This window comes from Microcaecilia unicolor, chromosome 13, assembly GCF_901765095.1.
Source record: "Microcaecilia unicolor chromosome 13, aMicUni1.1, whole genome shotgun sequence".
Classification (NCBI taxonomy): domain Eukaryota; kingdom Metazoa; phylum Chordata; class Amphibia; order Gymnophiona; family Siphonopidae; genus Microcaecilia; species Microcaecilia unicolor.
Window position 1 is genome coordinate 27,943,106 of NC_044043.1, and position 15,729 is coordinate 27,958,834.

The window sequence follows — 15,729 nt, forward strand, 5'->3', positions numbered from 1 at the left end:
CACCAGTTGGTGTTTTAATAGCAACCTCACTGAGTGGAAAGAGATATTTGAGAATATGTACTGCTAAATGATAATAGTGATACTGTTATCCATGGAAAGGTTATCTACCTTGAGTTAGAGTTTTGGTGTTCTTGGAGTGATGCGGGAGTGGTATTCCATTACCTCCTTCCTCCTAAGGCACAAGGAGGAGAGGTCCCTTCTGTTTCCCAGTCTGCTGCTCTAGCCATTAGGCCTCAGGTAAAGAACTTCTATTTCAAGCTAAATTATTTCAGTAGAAATAAAACAAAATAAAACATGGGAAAAAATAAGATGATACCTTTTTTATTGGACATAACTTAATACAGTTCTTGATTAGCTTTCAAAGGTTGCCCTTCTTCGTCAGATCAGAAATAAGCAAATGTTGGTAGATGACAGTACATATAAGTGAAACATCAAAGCATTTCAGTGACAGTCTAACAGGATGGGGGTGGATAGGTGAGAGACAGGAAGAGCTGGGTGCAGTGACGTTCCTAGGCTGGCTGAAACCCGGGGCGGATCGCCGATGCACCCCCCCCCCCCCCCCCCCCCGGGTGCAGCGTGGCTCCCCCTCCCCAGAAAAAGAAAAATTACACCCCCCCCCCGGGTGCATTTTTACCTTGGGGGGGGGGGGGTGCCGCGCGCCTGTCGGCTCCGAGTCCGCTCGTTCGTTCCCTGCTGCTCCCTCTGCCCCGGAACAGGAAGTAACCTGTTCCGCGCAGAGGGGAGCAGCAGGGAGGGAACGAACGGGACTCGGCCAACAGGCGCGCGGGACCCCCCAGCGGCGTGCACCCGGGGCGGACCGCCCCCCCCCCTTGCTACGCCACTGGCTGGGTGGATGAGGGACAGGGAGACAAGAAGGTGACAAAGTAGTACAATTTTATGGTTTATAATGGGCTAGAAAACCCAGATCTTTAAGTCCTGTCTGGTGGGTGTCAAAATATTTAATCATTCTGACTTCAAAGGTCTTACGTTCCTGTATTGTTTCAAAGTTTCCTTTCAGGATTCTTACCATGAAATCACTGGTACAGTGTTCTGGTTTTGTAAAGTGCTGCCCCACAGGCGTGACATCCTGATTGGGACCAGCATTTTTCATATGCTGTAAATTAAATTTCTTCTTATCTTGTTGCTCCAATGTAGCAGCCTTCGTTGCTTTTTTTACACTGAGTGATATATACCAATTTGGAGCCGGTTGATGTAGTGTATCTTTTGATAAGTTCCTCATGAGAGACTCCTGAGAAAATTAAAGAGTCATGAAATAGGAGGAAATGTTCTGGTGTGGATTAAGAATGGTTATTGGACAGAAAACAGAGAGTGGGATTAAACGGTCATTTATCATTTAACATTTATAAATCAGAACGAGTGAGGCAATTAAATTTGCAGATGATGCAAAACTATCAAGGTTGTTTTAACACGTGCGGACTGTGAAATATTGCAGGAAGACCTTAGGAAATTGAAGATTGGGCATCCAAATGGCAGATGAAATTTAATGTGGTGCTGCAATTAGAAAGAATAATGATTTTTTACTCTTTCCAAAAGTACAAAGAATAGGGGACACTCAAGGAAGTAACACAGAAATACTTTAAAAATAAATAGGAGGAAATATTTTTTCACTCTCAACACTAGGTTGTCAGACGATGTGGTAGTGGCGATTAGCGTATCTGGGTTTAAAAAAAAGGTTTGGACAAGTTCCTGGAGGAAAAGTGCGTAGTTTGCTATTGAAACAAGACAGGGGAGGCAGCTGATTGCTCTGGGATTAGTAGCATATTGCTGTTTCTGCCAAGTACTTGTCAAAAGGCTTGGGCCACTTATTGGAAACGGGATACTGGGCTCGATGGTCTGACCCAGTATGTTCTAGGTGGGACCTGTAAACAACGCCTTTTGTTGTGTATATCAGTTTTGTTGTCTTAAATTCATAGGGAATCTTCATAGTGAATATCCTTCTCATTATTTGTTTCCGTTTTGTATTTCAGGCAAAAGATAATAAAGGAGAAAGCTCTGCCAGACACTAGAGAACTACATGTTTGAGAACCATGAGCAGATCCGCCAGGCTGCCACTGAGTGCATGTGCAACCTGGTTACTAACAAGGAGGTACAGGCTACTATTTGACATTGGGCATGTGACACGATACATAATTCTGGGGTCAATACTGACAGCGATTTAAGGGGTGTTCGGGAGTCAGGGAAAGCCTGGTGGTGTACATACATCAGCCATGTTTGCCTGTGCACGATGGGACTCAAATGGCTGTCCTGAGACAGCTCTGTGGGTGCTGTTAAAGAGTATTGACCGCTGCAAGTGAAATATTATCAATTCGCTGACCAGTGCCTTCTCCCCCAAATACAATGCCTCCTCATATAAATATGAGACGGTATGGATACTCAATGCAAAACAGCCACACAAACGTCAACGACCATCAGCATCTGTAGGAAGGATAGGCAATTTTCCACTAACTGATTTACCCAGGTAAATAGCTTGGAAACTGCATGGAAGGCAACATTGTAAGACCGTGCTTACTAAAGGCGCTGGTTGTGATCCAATTTTAAGGCAGAAAGTACTTTTCTAAGGCATTTCTGCCCATGAACATGCCCACCAGCAAAATATGCACTATCGGTTGACCATTTATATGCATAACTGACTAAAAACTAATATTATATGCAATTTATAGGATTTAAAGTAGATGGCTCCTCAACTCTTCCCCTCTCTGACCATCATCTGATAACTTTCACACTTAAACACCCTCCTCCCCAGTCCCGTCCAATCTTAACCAATACATTTAGCAATCTTCAGGCTATTGACCCTTCTATTTTGTCCTCCAGTGTTTCAAATCTCCTCTCTACCACTATGTTATCCAAGTCTGTCAATGAGGTTGTCTCTTCCTATAATACTATTCTCTCCTCTGCTCTGGATACTCTCGCTCCTCCATTCCCCGTCTGTAAAACGTACCAACCCTCAACCTTGGCTGACCTCTAGAATCCGCTACCTACGTTCTTGTGTCCGCTCTGCCGAACGTCTTTGGCTGAAATCTGTGCCCATGCCGACTTCATACATTTCAAATTCTTGCTGACCTCCTTCCAGTATGCTCTTTTACTTGCCAAACAGGACTATTACATCCAATTAACAAATTGTCTTGGCTCAAACTCTCGACGTCTCTTTGCCACATTGACTCTCTCCTTATTTCCTCCACAAAACTAACTGCCTGCTCCTCTGATCTGTTCCCACCCATCTACTTAACACTGTCTCTCCTACTGTCATCCCTTTTATCTGTCATAGCCTCAATCTTTCACTGTCCACTGCGACTGTTCCTAATGCCTTCAAACATGCCGTAGTCACACCACTCCTTAAAAAACCTTCATTGGACCCTACCTGTCCTTCCAACTATCGCCCCATCTCCCTCCTCCCTTTCCTATCCATGATACTTGAACGTGCTGTTCACCATCGTTGCCTTGACTTTCTTTCATCTCAAGCTATTCTTTTTTTTTTTTTAAATTATATTTTTATTAAAGATTTTGCCTTACATAGAATGCAAAAGTAAACACATAATCAAACAAAACCCCCCTTAAAAAAAAAAAAAAAAAAATTCGTTATTAAAAGGCAATACCTGGAGACAAATTTGCAGAGTTACACAAGTTCAAGTTCAAGGCGTGCTATGTGGCTCCTGACAAAAAGGTCTAAACGATGCCCAGGTCTTCAAAACAGACCTAATATTTCGGCGTCTATGAGCCAAATTATTTCATATTTTCTGATCACGCATACACTAACTCCACCATTCATTATAATTCAGGTACACATTATTTTTCCAATTGCGAGACAATTAAATGTAAGGCAACAGCTAGCAGTATGTTATACAATTTCTTATCAGACTCCAAAAGAGGGATAGTAGGACAAGAAGCTCGTAAGATCACAACACTCATACGAGATCGCAGTGGTCTCAGGCAAATGAAGATACGACACATTTTGCCCAAATTAATTGCCAGTAAGCTTCTGACATTTTTACCGTAGAAAACCATATGTGCCAGTGAGCCATCTCTTTCCTGACAAGACCAGCAGTTGAAGTTGATACTCTTAGTGATTCTGGCCACTCGAGCAGGAGTCCAATAAGCTTATGAAAGATGAAATATGAGGATTGAGATATTGCTGCTGACTTCGTGGGACGTATGGAGTTAAGCCAGAAGGTAGACCAATCAAATTCAGACGCATCCAAACCAAACTCCGCTTCCCAAGATATCCTCAATGGAGCAACTGTATCAGCATGTAGATTCTGAAGTTTTTTATATAGCAAGAAGCCTTCTTACGACCTGATGTAATGGTGTGACAAAAGGAGATAACTCTGAAGGTTCGAGCTAAGTAAATTGGAGACCTGAAAGGTTGCAAAACATGTAGAGATTTCCTTCCATGTGTCGAATCTAGCAAAGAAACATTATACAATGCAGACATAGTAGCAGGCGATAACAGGGTACCAGCAATATACAGTTGCGACAGCTGCCATACACCCCTTTCTTGCCATTCCGCTGTTTGAGACTGCAGGAGACCAGCTGGAAAACCAGAGTTATACCAGAGAGATATATCTTCCAAAGAGATAGCACGGATTCCAAGGCCAAGCCCTAAACGTACGGATATCAGAGGCAGAGGCCTTTAACAGCCGAATGCGTCTGGTATAGGGGTACAAATCTGCATACGGGAGTAGAGATAAAGGGCACGGGTGCACCAACGCTGCCTCAAATCTCTGCCATCGAGGCGTGAGGTGAGATAATTCCCTTTGGAACCACCTTAAAGACTGGGCAAGCCGGAAAGCCTTGTGATAGTACTTAAAATCAGGAACATTAAGACCTCCCAGATCTTTTGGTAATTTAAGCTTCTTGAGCGCAATACGGGGAGGCTTCTGCCTCCATAAAAACTTAATTAGGAGGGAATCAAGTTTGTTGTAGAATGAGTTGGGAAAGGAGAGGGGAGTCATACTAAAAATGTAATTTAGTTTTGGAGCCAGAACCATCCTGATAGCCTCTACCCTCCCCCACCACGTTAGATATAGCGGAGACCAGACATTTAGAATGGAAGCAGTTAAAGATAAGATTTGGTCCTTAATGAGGGACAAACTTTGATCAACCGATTTGGAATACCATACTCCCAAATACTTAATTTGTGAGGCTCCCAGGAAAATGGGTATTGAGATACCTGAGCTCTATGCACGAAGGAATTGAGCGGCATTATGGCTGACTTAGACCAGTTTATCTTATAACCAGACAGAGAAGAAAAAGAATTGATTACTTCCAATACACTGGGAAGAGAATTTGGTGTGGTATATAGCAATATATCAGCATAGATGGAAAGTTTAAACATCTCCCCTCCAACAGAGGACACCAGAAATATGCGAATGAACTCTAATAGCTATAGCTAATGGCTCCAAGGCAATGTTGAAAAGGAGAGGTGACAGTGGATAGCCTTGTTTTGTGCCTTTGGATTAGTATACAATATTTTAAATCATTTTATAAAGGATGGGCTAAAATTAAACCAAGCCAAGATGTGAAACAAGTACTGCCATTCAATTCTATCAAAAGCTTTCTCAGCATCAAGTGAACAGCTAGAAAGGCTCCCGAGAGCCCTCACATGCGCCAGAATATTCCAGAAAAGTCTAGAGTTATCTACTGTAAATCCATTCTGATCCCTATGATTATGTCTGGGACAATATGTTGAAGGGCGGAGTGCCAGGATTTTTGCATAAATTTGGTTATCTATGTTAATCAGAGAAATAGGTCTATAATTCTCACACTTTGGCCGGGTCTCTGTGGTTTAGGTATAACAACAATCGTGGACTGGTGGAAGGAGCCAGTTTGACCCTCATGTAATAAGAGAGAATTATAGAGGGCTTGCAGCTTGGGCGCCAGAAACTCCGCAAACCTCTGATAAAATTCTACAGTGAAACCATCATTCCCTGGCGACTTACCTGGCGAAAGAGAGTGAATGGCCTCTAGGATCTCCTTATGTGAGATTGATTGTTCTAAAGCTTGATTTTGAGAGACATCTATAAGAGGCCTATCAAGATGGTTCCCAAATTCCTCAAAAGGCCCCTCAGAAAATTGAACTTCAGAGTCATATAATTTGTTGTAGTACAATTGGAATTGCATCTCAAGCTATTCTTAATCCACTTCAATCTGGCTTTCGCCCCCTTCATTCAACCGAAACAGCGCTTGCTAAAGTCTACAATGACCTGTTCCTGGCTAGATCCCAGGGGCTCTATTCTGTCCTCATCCTTCTCGATCTATCTGCTGCTTTTGACACTGTTGATCACAGCCTACTCCTTGAAACGCTGTCCTCACTTGGATTTCAGGGCTCTGTTCTTTCCTGGTTTTCTTCTTATCTCTCCCAGCGTACCTTTAGTGTATACTCTAGTGGATCCTCCTCTACTTCTATCCCACTGTCAGTTGGTGTACCTCAGGGAGATCCCTGAGGTACACCAACTGACCTCTTCTTTCTCCATCTATACTTCTTCCCTTGGTACTCTGATCTCATCCCATGGTTTTCAGTATCATCTTTACACTGATGACTCCCAGATCTACCTCTCCACACCAGAAATCTCAGCTGAAATCCAGGCCTAAGTATCAGCCTGCCTGTCTGACATTGCTGCCTGGATGTCTCGGCACGATCTGAAACTTAACAGGATGAAGACTGAGCTTCTCATCTTTCCCCCTAAACCAACCTCTCCTCCTCCCCCATTCTCTGTTTCTGTGGATAACAATCTCATCCTTCCTGTCTCATCAGCTCGTAACCTTGGGGTCATCTTCAACTCCTCCCTCTCCTTCTCTGCACATATTCAGCAGACTGCTAAAACCTGTCGTTTCTTTCTCTATAATATCACCAAAATTCGCCCTTTCCTTTCTGAGCACACTACCAGAACCCTCATCCACACTCTTATCACCTCTCACTTAGACTATTGCAACTTGCTTCTCACAGGTCTCCCACTTACCCATCTCTCTCCTCTTCAATCTGTTCAAAATTCTGCTGCACGACTAATATTCTGCCAGTGTCGTTATGCTCATATTAGCCCTCTCCTCAAGTCACTTCACTGGCTTCCTATCCGTTTCCGCATACAGTTCAGACTCCTCTTATTGACCTATAAGTGCATTGACTCTGCAGCTCCTCAGTACCTCTCCACTCTCATCTCTCCCTACATTCCTCCCGGGAACACCATTCACTGGGTAAATCTCTCTTATCTGCACCCTTCTCCTCTACCGCTAACTCCAGACTCCATTCCTTTTATCTTGCTGCACCTTATGCCTGGAATAGACTTCCTGAGCCGGTACGTCAAGCTCCATCTCTGGCCGTCTTCAAATCTAAGCTAAAAGCCCACCTTTTTGATGCTGCTTTTAACTCCTAACCCTTATACACTTGTTCAGAACCCTTATTTTATCATCCTCACTTTAATATTCCCTTATCTCTTGTTTGTTCCGTCTGTCTGTCCTAATTAGATTGTAAGCTCTGTCGAGCAGGGACTGTCTCTTCATGTTCAAGTGTACAGCGCTGCGTACGTCTAGTAGTGCTATAGAAATATAAGTAGTAGTAGTAGTATAATTATTGTGTATGTGAAACAAGATTTATTATTTATAAATAAAAAGTTGATATATATGCATAAATGGTCACCGAATAGTGCATACCATGATGTGATAGTGCATATTTTGCTGGTGGGCATGTTCATGGGCAGAATGCCTTAGAAAAGTACTTTCTGCCTTAAAATTGGATTCACAACCAGCACCACAATGTTGCCTTCCATGCAGTTTCCAAGCCATTTACCTGGGTAAATCAGTTAGTGGAAAATTGCCTAGCCTCCCTACAGATGCTGATGGTCGTTGAAGTTTGTGTGGCTGTTTTGCATTGAGTGCTGTCTCCCTAGGTAACTGCCTAACCTAGCTAATAGTTAATATGGCCCTGTCCCACCTAACAACATCCCCATCCTGTCACTTTTTTTTTTTTTACTTCTAGGTTCAAGAAAGGTTTATGGCTAAAGGCAATGATCGACTGAAACTTGTTGTGTTGCTCTGTGGTGAAGATGATGAGAGACTGCAGAATGCAGCTGCAGAAGCCCTGGCCATGCTTACCGTCTCACAGAAGGATTTGTGCTACAAGATGACGGAAGTGGTAAGTAGAGCTGCCAGCTTTGGGAATTAATGGGCAATGTTTTTTTAAATATTAAATAACAAAAATAGTTCTCAGTACTCAAAAAAAATAGGGAAGGCTGTAGAGTACATAATCAAGCAAAAAATAACACCCACCACCACAACAACAACAACAAAACCTGACATAGGTCGTCAGTTAACGATATATCCTGTGTCTTTATTAACAATGTCTGATCATGAGTGGTAAGGAGCTTTTTTAAACATTGTTAATAAAGACACAGAAGGGTGGGGGTGGGGGGTTCTCCAAAGATTGCATAACTGAACCCGTTTAGACCGTAGCTTATGCAATTACTTTGCGTCAACTGAGCCTCATATGTACCGGTGTTTTGATGTGCCTTCCCTATTTTTTTGAGTAGCGAGTACTATTGAAATTTTTTTAAGCCTACAGATGCATTACCTTTGAAACACGCAAGCCAAACCACCACAAGGGTGGAGGTACACAAATTCCTACGAAAAGTAGAATCTGAGGAAAGGGGGAGTAGGAGGAGTAGGCTCTTGAACAACACTAGTAGGCGACGTAGATTAGGAACAATCTCTTTATTTAAATATACACTCGACTCAACACAGCCGTGTTTCGGCGCTACAGACACCTTCTTCAGGAGTCTTGTGATATATAAATATACGAATATTAAGCTCAAAGAGAATGAAAGCAAGGCTTCTGCTACAATTGTAATCCACTGCCGATGCAGGAAAAAAGCTCAGCGTCGGCAGTGGATTACAATTGTAGCAGAAGCCTTGCTTTCATTCTCTTTGAGGTTAATATTCGTATATTTATATATCACAAGACTCCTGAAGAAGGCGTCTGTAGCACCGAAACACGGCTGTGTTGAGTCGAGTGTATATTTAAATAAAGAGATTGTTCCTAATCTACGTCGCCTACTAGTGTTGTTCAAGAGCCTACTCCCCCTTTCCTCAGATTACCTTTGAAACAACCTACAGAAAAAGGGTCCTGCATCTCCTGTCACTGCATGCAACTTTTCCTTGCAAAATAACATGCATACTTTTGAAATCCCTCTACAAATTTGAATAAAAGTATGTACACATTTATTTTCAAATAATCCTTTAGTTGAACTGCAACTAAAAAGAGTACATTGAAAATAGGTTAGTAATTAGCAGCATGCAGTTTGTTTAAAGACCCTTTTTCTTTCCAGAACAGCTGCCTCTTTCCAATAGTTTCCAGTCCAGGTCAGAAATACCTGACAAGATCCCAAAGGAGCAAAACAAATGGATCTTTATAATGGCTTTTGGAATTTTCTTTTAGGAAATTCCATAAGCCAGTCAATCCTTATAATAGCTTTTTTTTATTATTTATTTTTTACAATTTTTTTAAATCCTGCAATGCTAACTGCTTTTACCACATTCTCTGTCAATTCCAGAATTTAAATGCACATTGTGAAGTAATACTTCCTCAAATTTGTTTTAAATTTACTACTATGTAGCTTCATTGGCCCCTAGTCCTTGTGTTTTTGGAAAGCATGAACAAGTGATTCCCAGTATCCATTCCATGGTATCCATTCTCCAAGCAGAAGAGCCCTTGTCCCAGCTCCTTTATCATTTTCATCGACTTTCTAATTTCGCTATATCTTTATTTGAGAAGCAGTCGCACCATGGAGCGAATCTAAGGTATTATAATATCCATATATTTAGTTCGTAAGATTATATTTCTTAGCCTCTGCTGCACACTGAGCAGAGGGTTTCAACGTATCATCAACTTAGTTCTTTTTCTTATGTGATGAATCCTAAAGTGCAGCATTTGCATCATTTAACTTTCCTACAATCAGGGGTTTTTGTCACTGCCGGCTGCCCTCCCACTCCTGTCATGCCATCTCCTGTCCTCAGTCTTAACCCAGTGGCATAGTCAGACCGAGGTGGGAGGGGGCCAGAGCCCAAGGTGGGGGGGCACATTTTGGTCTGCTGTCCCGCCGCCACCGCCCTCTGCCACCCTGCTGCTTTCCAACCCCTGCCAGCTAAAGCTCCGCTGCCACAAATACTTTGGCTTCCTCATGCTCAATTTCACTACTACTACTACTATTTAGCACTTTTCTCCGAGGACAAGCAGGCTGCTTGTTCTCACTGATGGGTGACGTCCACGGCAGCCCCTCCAATCGGAATCTTCACTAGCAAAGCCTTTGCTAGCCCTCGCGCGACGATGCGCACCGCGCATGCGCGGCTGTCTTCCCGCCCGAAACCGGCTCGTGCCGGCCAGTCTTCTTTTGTCTGCGCTCGGTACGGTCGTGTTTACGCCGTTCGCGCCCCGAAAGTCGACCTCGCGCGTCTTTTTTGGACTTCGCTACGAAAAAAAAAAAAAACAACATTCGGAAGGAGACCTTTTCGGTCTGTTCCCCTTCCTATATTTCTAGTTTTTGCCCCGTTAAGTTTTCTTTCGTCGTCGGGGTAGGCCCCTTGGAGGCCTCGGTTCGAAGTTTTTCTTCCCCTCTTTTGTGGTGCCATCTTCGCCATTACGAGTTTTGATCTCGCCAGCGCGATTTTTCCGCCCATGACATCGAAGTCTCCCAGCGGCTTCAAGAAGTGCACCCAGTGCGCCCGGGTAATCTCGCTCACTGATAGACACGCGTCGTGTCTTCAGTGTCTGGGGGCTGGGCACCGCCCGCAGGCCTGTAGTCTGTGCTCTCTTTTTCAAAAGCAGACTCAGGTAGCGAGATTGGCCCAGTGGAACGTTTTGTTCTCGGGCTCTTCGTCGGCATCGGCACCGGGAGTATCGAGTGCATCGACGTCGCCAGCGTCCAGACCTTCATCCTCGGCCGCGATTGCATCAAGTGCATCGAGGCATCGATCCTCTGCATCGGGGCTGAGACATCGGAAGGCTGCGTCGGCGTCGGTGGTACCGGGACCTCCTCGTCTGCTGATGTCGTCGGACGGTGGTGCTTCGTCTGGAGTGCAGGTGAGGGCTGTCCATTCCCCTGCTGGTGGCGGTGAGCCTTCGGGTGGGTCTCCCCCTACCCTGAGGGCTCCTGCGGTACAACCCCCCCGAGAACGACCTTCTTCGGCCTCGGCCCCGAGGAAGCGACGGTTGGATTCTACGTCCTCCTCGTCGGTGCCGGGAAGCTCCGGTGACATGCTTCGTTCCAAGAAGTCGAAGAAGCATCGACACCGGTCCCCTTCCCGTGTCGGCACCGAGAGCTCTGGGTCGCCGAGGGAGTCGGCACCCAGTAGGCATCGGCACCGAGAGGACCGCTCACTCTCTGTTCAAGAGGTGTCGATGCGCTCCACTATGGACAGCCCGGAACAGCCTCCACGCCTGGAACAGACTCTGACATCGACACCTGCATCTGCTTCCATGTCTTTCTCCACAGCCGCTCTGCACGAGAGTCTCCGGGCCGTTCTCCCAGAGATCCTGGGAGAGCTGTTGCGCCCTTCCCCTCCAGTACCGGGGGTGCTTGCGCCACCGGTACTGTCGAGTGAGGCGCCGGCTGGCCCCTTGCCCGGGGTGAGGTCTCTGACATCGGTGCCGCTTGCGGTACCGACTGCGGTAGCCTCCCAGGAAGGCTCCCCGACGACGTCGGCGGAGGGAGCTTCGCCGGTGCGGGCGAGGGAGTCTACCTCTCGATGCTCCCACCGTGGCCGTGGTTCCACGGAGTCGAGCTGGGCACGGCTTCAGACACAGGTCCGCGAACTTATGTCTGATATCGACGGTGAGGCCTCGTGGGAGGAGGAGGAGGACATCAGATATTTCTCTGACGAGGAGTCTGATGGCCTCCCTTCTGATCCCACTCCCTCTCCTGAAAGGCAGCTTTCTCCTCCCGAGAGTCTGTCTTTCGCTTCCTTTGTCCGGGAGATGTCTACGGCCATCCCCTTCCCGGTGGTTGTGGAGGACAAGCCCAGGGCTGAAATGTTTGAGCTCCTGGACTATCCTTCTCCACCTAAGGAAGCGTCCACAGTACCCATGCATCATGTCTTCAAAAAGACATTGCTGGCGAACTGGACCAAGCCACTAAGTAATCCCCACATTCCCAAGAAGATCGAGTCCCAGTACCGGATCCATGGGGACCCAGAACTGATGCGCACTCAGTTGCCTCATGATTCTGGAGTTGTGGATTTGGCCCTAAAGAAGGCTAAGAGTTCTAGGGAGCATGCTTCGGCGCCCCCGGGCAAGGACTCTAGAACCTTAGACTCCTTTGGGAGGAAGGCCTACCATTCCTCTATGCTCGTGGCCAAAATTCAGTCTTACCAGCTCTACACGAGCATACACAAGCGGAACCATGTGCGGCAGTTGGCGGGCTTGGTGGACAAGCTCCCCCCTGAGCAAGCCAAGCCATTTCAGGAGGTGGTCAGGCAGCTGAAGGCGTGCAGAAAATTCCTGGCCAGAGGGGTGTATGACACCTTTGATGTTGCGTCCAGGGCCGCTGCTCAAGGTGTGGTGATGCGCAGACTCTCATGGCTGCGTGCCTCCGACCTGGAGAATAGGATCCAGCAGCGGATTGCGGACTCGCCTTGCCGTGCGGATAACATTTTTGGAGAAAAAGTCGAGCAGGTGGTAGAGCAGCTCCACCAGCGGGATACTGCTTTCGACAAGTTCTCCCGCCGGCAGCCTGCAGCTTCTACCTCTACAGGTAGACAATTTTTGGGGGGAAGGAGGACTGTTCCCTACTCTTTTGGTAAGCGTAGGTACAATCCTCCTTCTCGACAGTCTGCGGCCCAGGCTAAGCCCCAGCGCGCTCGCTCTCGTCAGCAGCGTGCGCCTCAGCAAGGCCCCTCGGCTCCCCAGCAAAAACAAGGGACGAGCTTTTGACTGACTCCAGCAGAGCATAGCCGACATCCAAGTGTCAGTGCCGGGCGACCTACCAGTTGGAGGGAGGTTGAAAGTTTTTCACCAAAGGTGGCCTCTCATAACCTCCGATCAGTGGGTTCTCCAAATAGTCCGGCAAGGATACACCCTCAATTTGGCCTCAAAACCTCCAAATTGTCCACCGGGAGCTCAGTCTTACAGCTTCCAGCACAAGCAGGTACTTGCAGAGGAACTCTCCGCCCTTCTCAGCGCCAATGTGGTCGAGCCCGTGCCATCCGGGCAGGAAGGGCTGGGATTCTATTCCAGGTACTTCCTTGTGGAAAAGAAAACAGGGGGGATGCGTCCCATCCTAGACCTAAGGGCCCTGAACAAATATCTGGTCAAAGAAAAGTTCAGGATGCTTTCCCTAGGCACCCTTCTTCCCATGATTCAGGAAAACGACTGGCTATGCTCTCTGGACTTGAAGGACGCTACACGCACATCCCGATAGTGCCAGCTCACAGACAGTATCTGCGATTTCAGCTGGGCACACGTCACTTCCAGTACTGTGTGCTACCCTTTGGGCTCGCCTCTGCGCCCAGAGTGTTCACGAAGTGCTTGGCTGTAGTAGCAGCGGCACTTCGCAGGCTGGGGGTGCACGTGTTCCCATATCTCGACGATTGGCTGGTGACGAACACATCCGAGGCAGGAGCTCTACAGTCCATGCAGATGACTATTCGACTCCTGGAACTACTGGGGTTTGTGATAAATTATCCAAAGTCCCATCTTCTCCCAGTGCAGAGACTAGAATTCATAGGAGCTCTGCTGGATTCTTGGACAGCTCGTGCCTATCTCCCGGAGGCGAGAGCCAACAACTTGTTGTCCCTCGTCTCGAGAGTGCGAGCGTCCCAGCAGATCACAGCTTGGCAGATGTTGAGATTGCTGGGCCACATGGCCTCCACAGTCCATGTGACTCCCATGGCCCGCCTTCGCATGAGATCTGCTCAATGGACCCTAGCTTCCCAGTGGTTTCAGGCTGCTGGGGATCTAGACGACGTGATCCACCTGTCCACGAGTTTTCTCAAATCCCTGTATTGGTGGACGATTCGGTCCAATTTGACTCTGGGACGTCCGTTCCAAATTCCTCAGCCACAAAAAGTGCTGACTAGGGATGCGTCTCTCCTGGGGTGGGGAGCTCATGTAGATGGGCTTCACACCCGGGGAAGCTGGTCCCTCCAGGAACACGATCTGCAGATCAATCTCCTGGAGTTACGAGCGGACTGGAACGCTCTGAAGGCTTTCAGAGATCGGCTGTCCCATCAAATTATCCTAATTCAGACAGACAACCAGGTTGCCATGTATTACATCAACAAGCAGGGGGGAACCGGATCTCGCCCCCTGTGTCAGGAAGCCGTCAGCATGTGGCTCTGGGCTCGCCGTCACGGCATGGTGCTCCAAGCCACATATCTGGCAGGTGTAAACAACAGTCTGGCCGACAGGTTGAGCAGGATTATGCAACCTCACGAGTGGTCGCTCAATTCCCGTGTAGTGCGACAGATCTTCCAGGTGTGGGGCACCCCCTTGGTGGATCTCTTTGTATCTCGAGCCAACCACAAGGTCCCTCAGTTCTGTTCCAGGCTTCAGGCCCACGGCAGACTGGCATCGGATGCCTTCCTCCTGGACTGGGGGGAAGGTCTGCTGTATGCTTATCCTCCCATACCTCTGGTGGGGAAGACTTTGTTGAAACTCAAGCAAGACCGAGGCACCATGATTCTGATTGCTCCTTTTTGGCCGCGTCAGATCTGGTTCCCTCTTCTTCTGGAGTTGTCCTCCGAAGAACCATGGAGATTGGAGTGTTTTCCGACCCTCATCACACAGGACGAAGGGGCGCTTCTGCATCCCAACCTCCGGTCTCTGGCTCTCACGGCCTGGATGTTGAGAGCGTAGACTTTGCCTCTTTGGGTCTGTTAGAGGGTGTCTCCCGCATCTTGCTTGCTTCCAGGAAAGATTCCACTAAGAGGAGTTACTTCTTTCTGTGGAGGAGGTTTGCCGTCTGGTGTGACAGCAAGGCCCTAGATCCTCGCTCTTGTCCTACACAGAACCTGCTTGAATACCTTCTGCACTTGTCTGAGTCTGGTCTCAAGACCAACTCTGTAAGGGTTCACCTTAGTGCAATCAGTGCATACCATTACCGTGTGGAAGGTAAGCCGATCTCAGGACAGCCTTTAGTTGTTCGCTTCATGAGAGGTTTGCTTTTGTCAAAGCCCCCTGTCAAGCCTCCTACAGTGTCATGGGATCTCAATGTCATTCTCACCCAGCTGATGAAACCTCCTTTTGAGCCACTGAACTCCTGCCATCTGAAGTACTTGACCTGGAAGGTCATTTTCTTGGTGGCAGTTACTTCAGCTCGTAGAGTCAGTGAGCTGCAGGCCCTGGTAGCCCAGGCCCCTTACACCAAATTTCATCATAACAGAGTAGTCCTCCGCACTCACCCTAAGTTCTTGCCAAAGGTTGTGTCGGAGTTCCATCTGAACCAGTCAATTGTCTTGCCAACATTCTTTCCCCGTCCTCATTCCTGCCCTGCTGAACGTCAGCTGCACACTTTGGACTGCAAGAGAGCCATTGGCCTTCTATCTGGAGCGGACACAGCCCAACAGACAGTCCGCCCAATTGTTTGTTTCTTTTGATCCCAACAGGAGGGGACTGGCTGTGGGGAAACGCACCATATCCAATTGGCTAGCAGATTGCATTTCCATCACTTATGCCCAGGCTGGGCTGGCTCTTGAGGGTCATGTCACGGCTCATAATGTTAGAGCCAT

At 47.2% G+C, this 15,729-nt stretch overlaps 1 protein-coding gene across 1 annotated transcript in view; it reads left to right on the forward strand.

Moving 5' to 3' along the window:
* Nucleotides 1–15,729, forward strand: part of LOC115482645 (protein unc-45 homolog B-like) — a 249,113-nt gene that overhangs the window by 214,198 nt on the left and 19,186 nt on the right. Inside the window, 2 exon segments of the mRNA XM_030222599.1 lie at nucleotides 1,989–2,107; nucleotides 7,991–8,146. The gene's annotated coding sequence lies outside the window, so the exon portion shown is untranslated.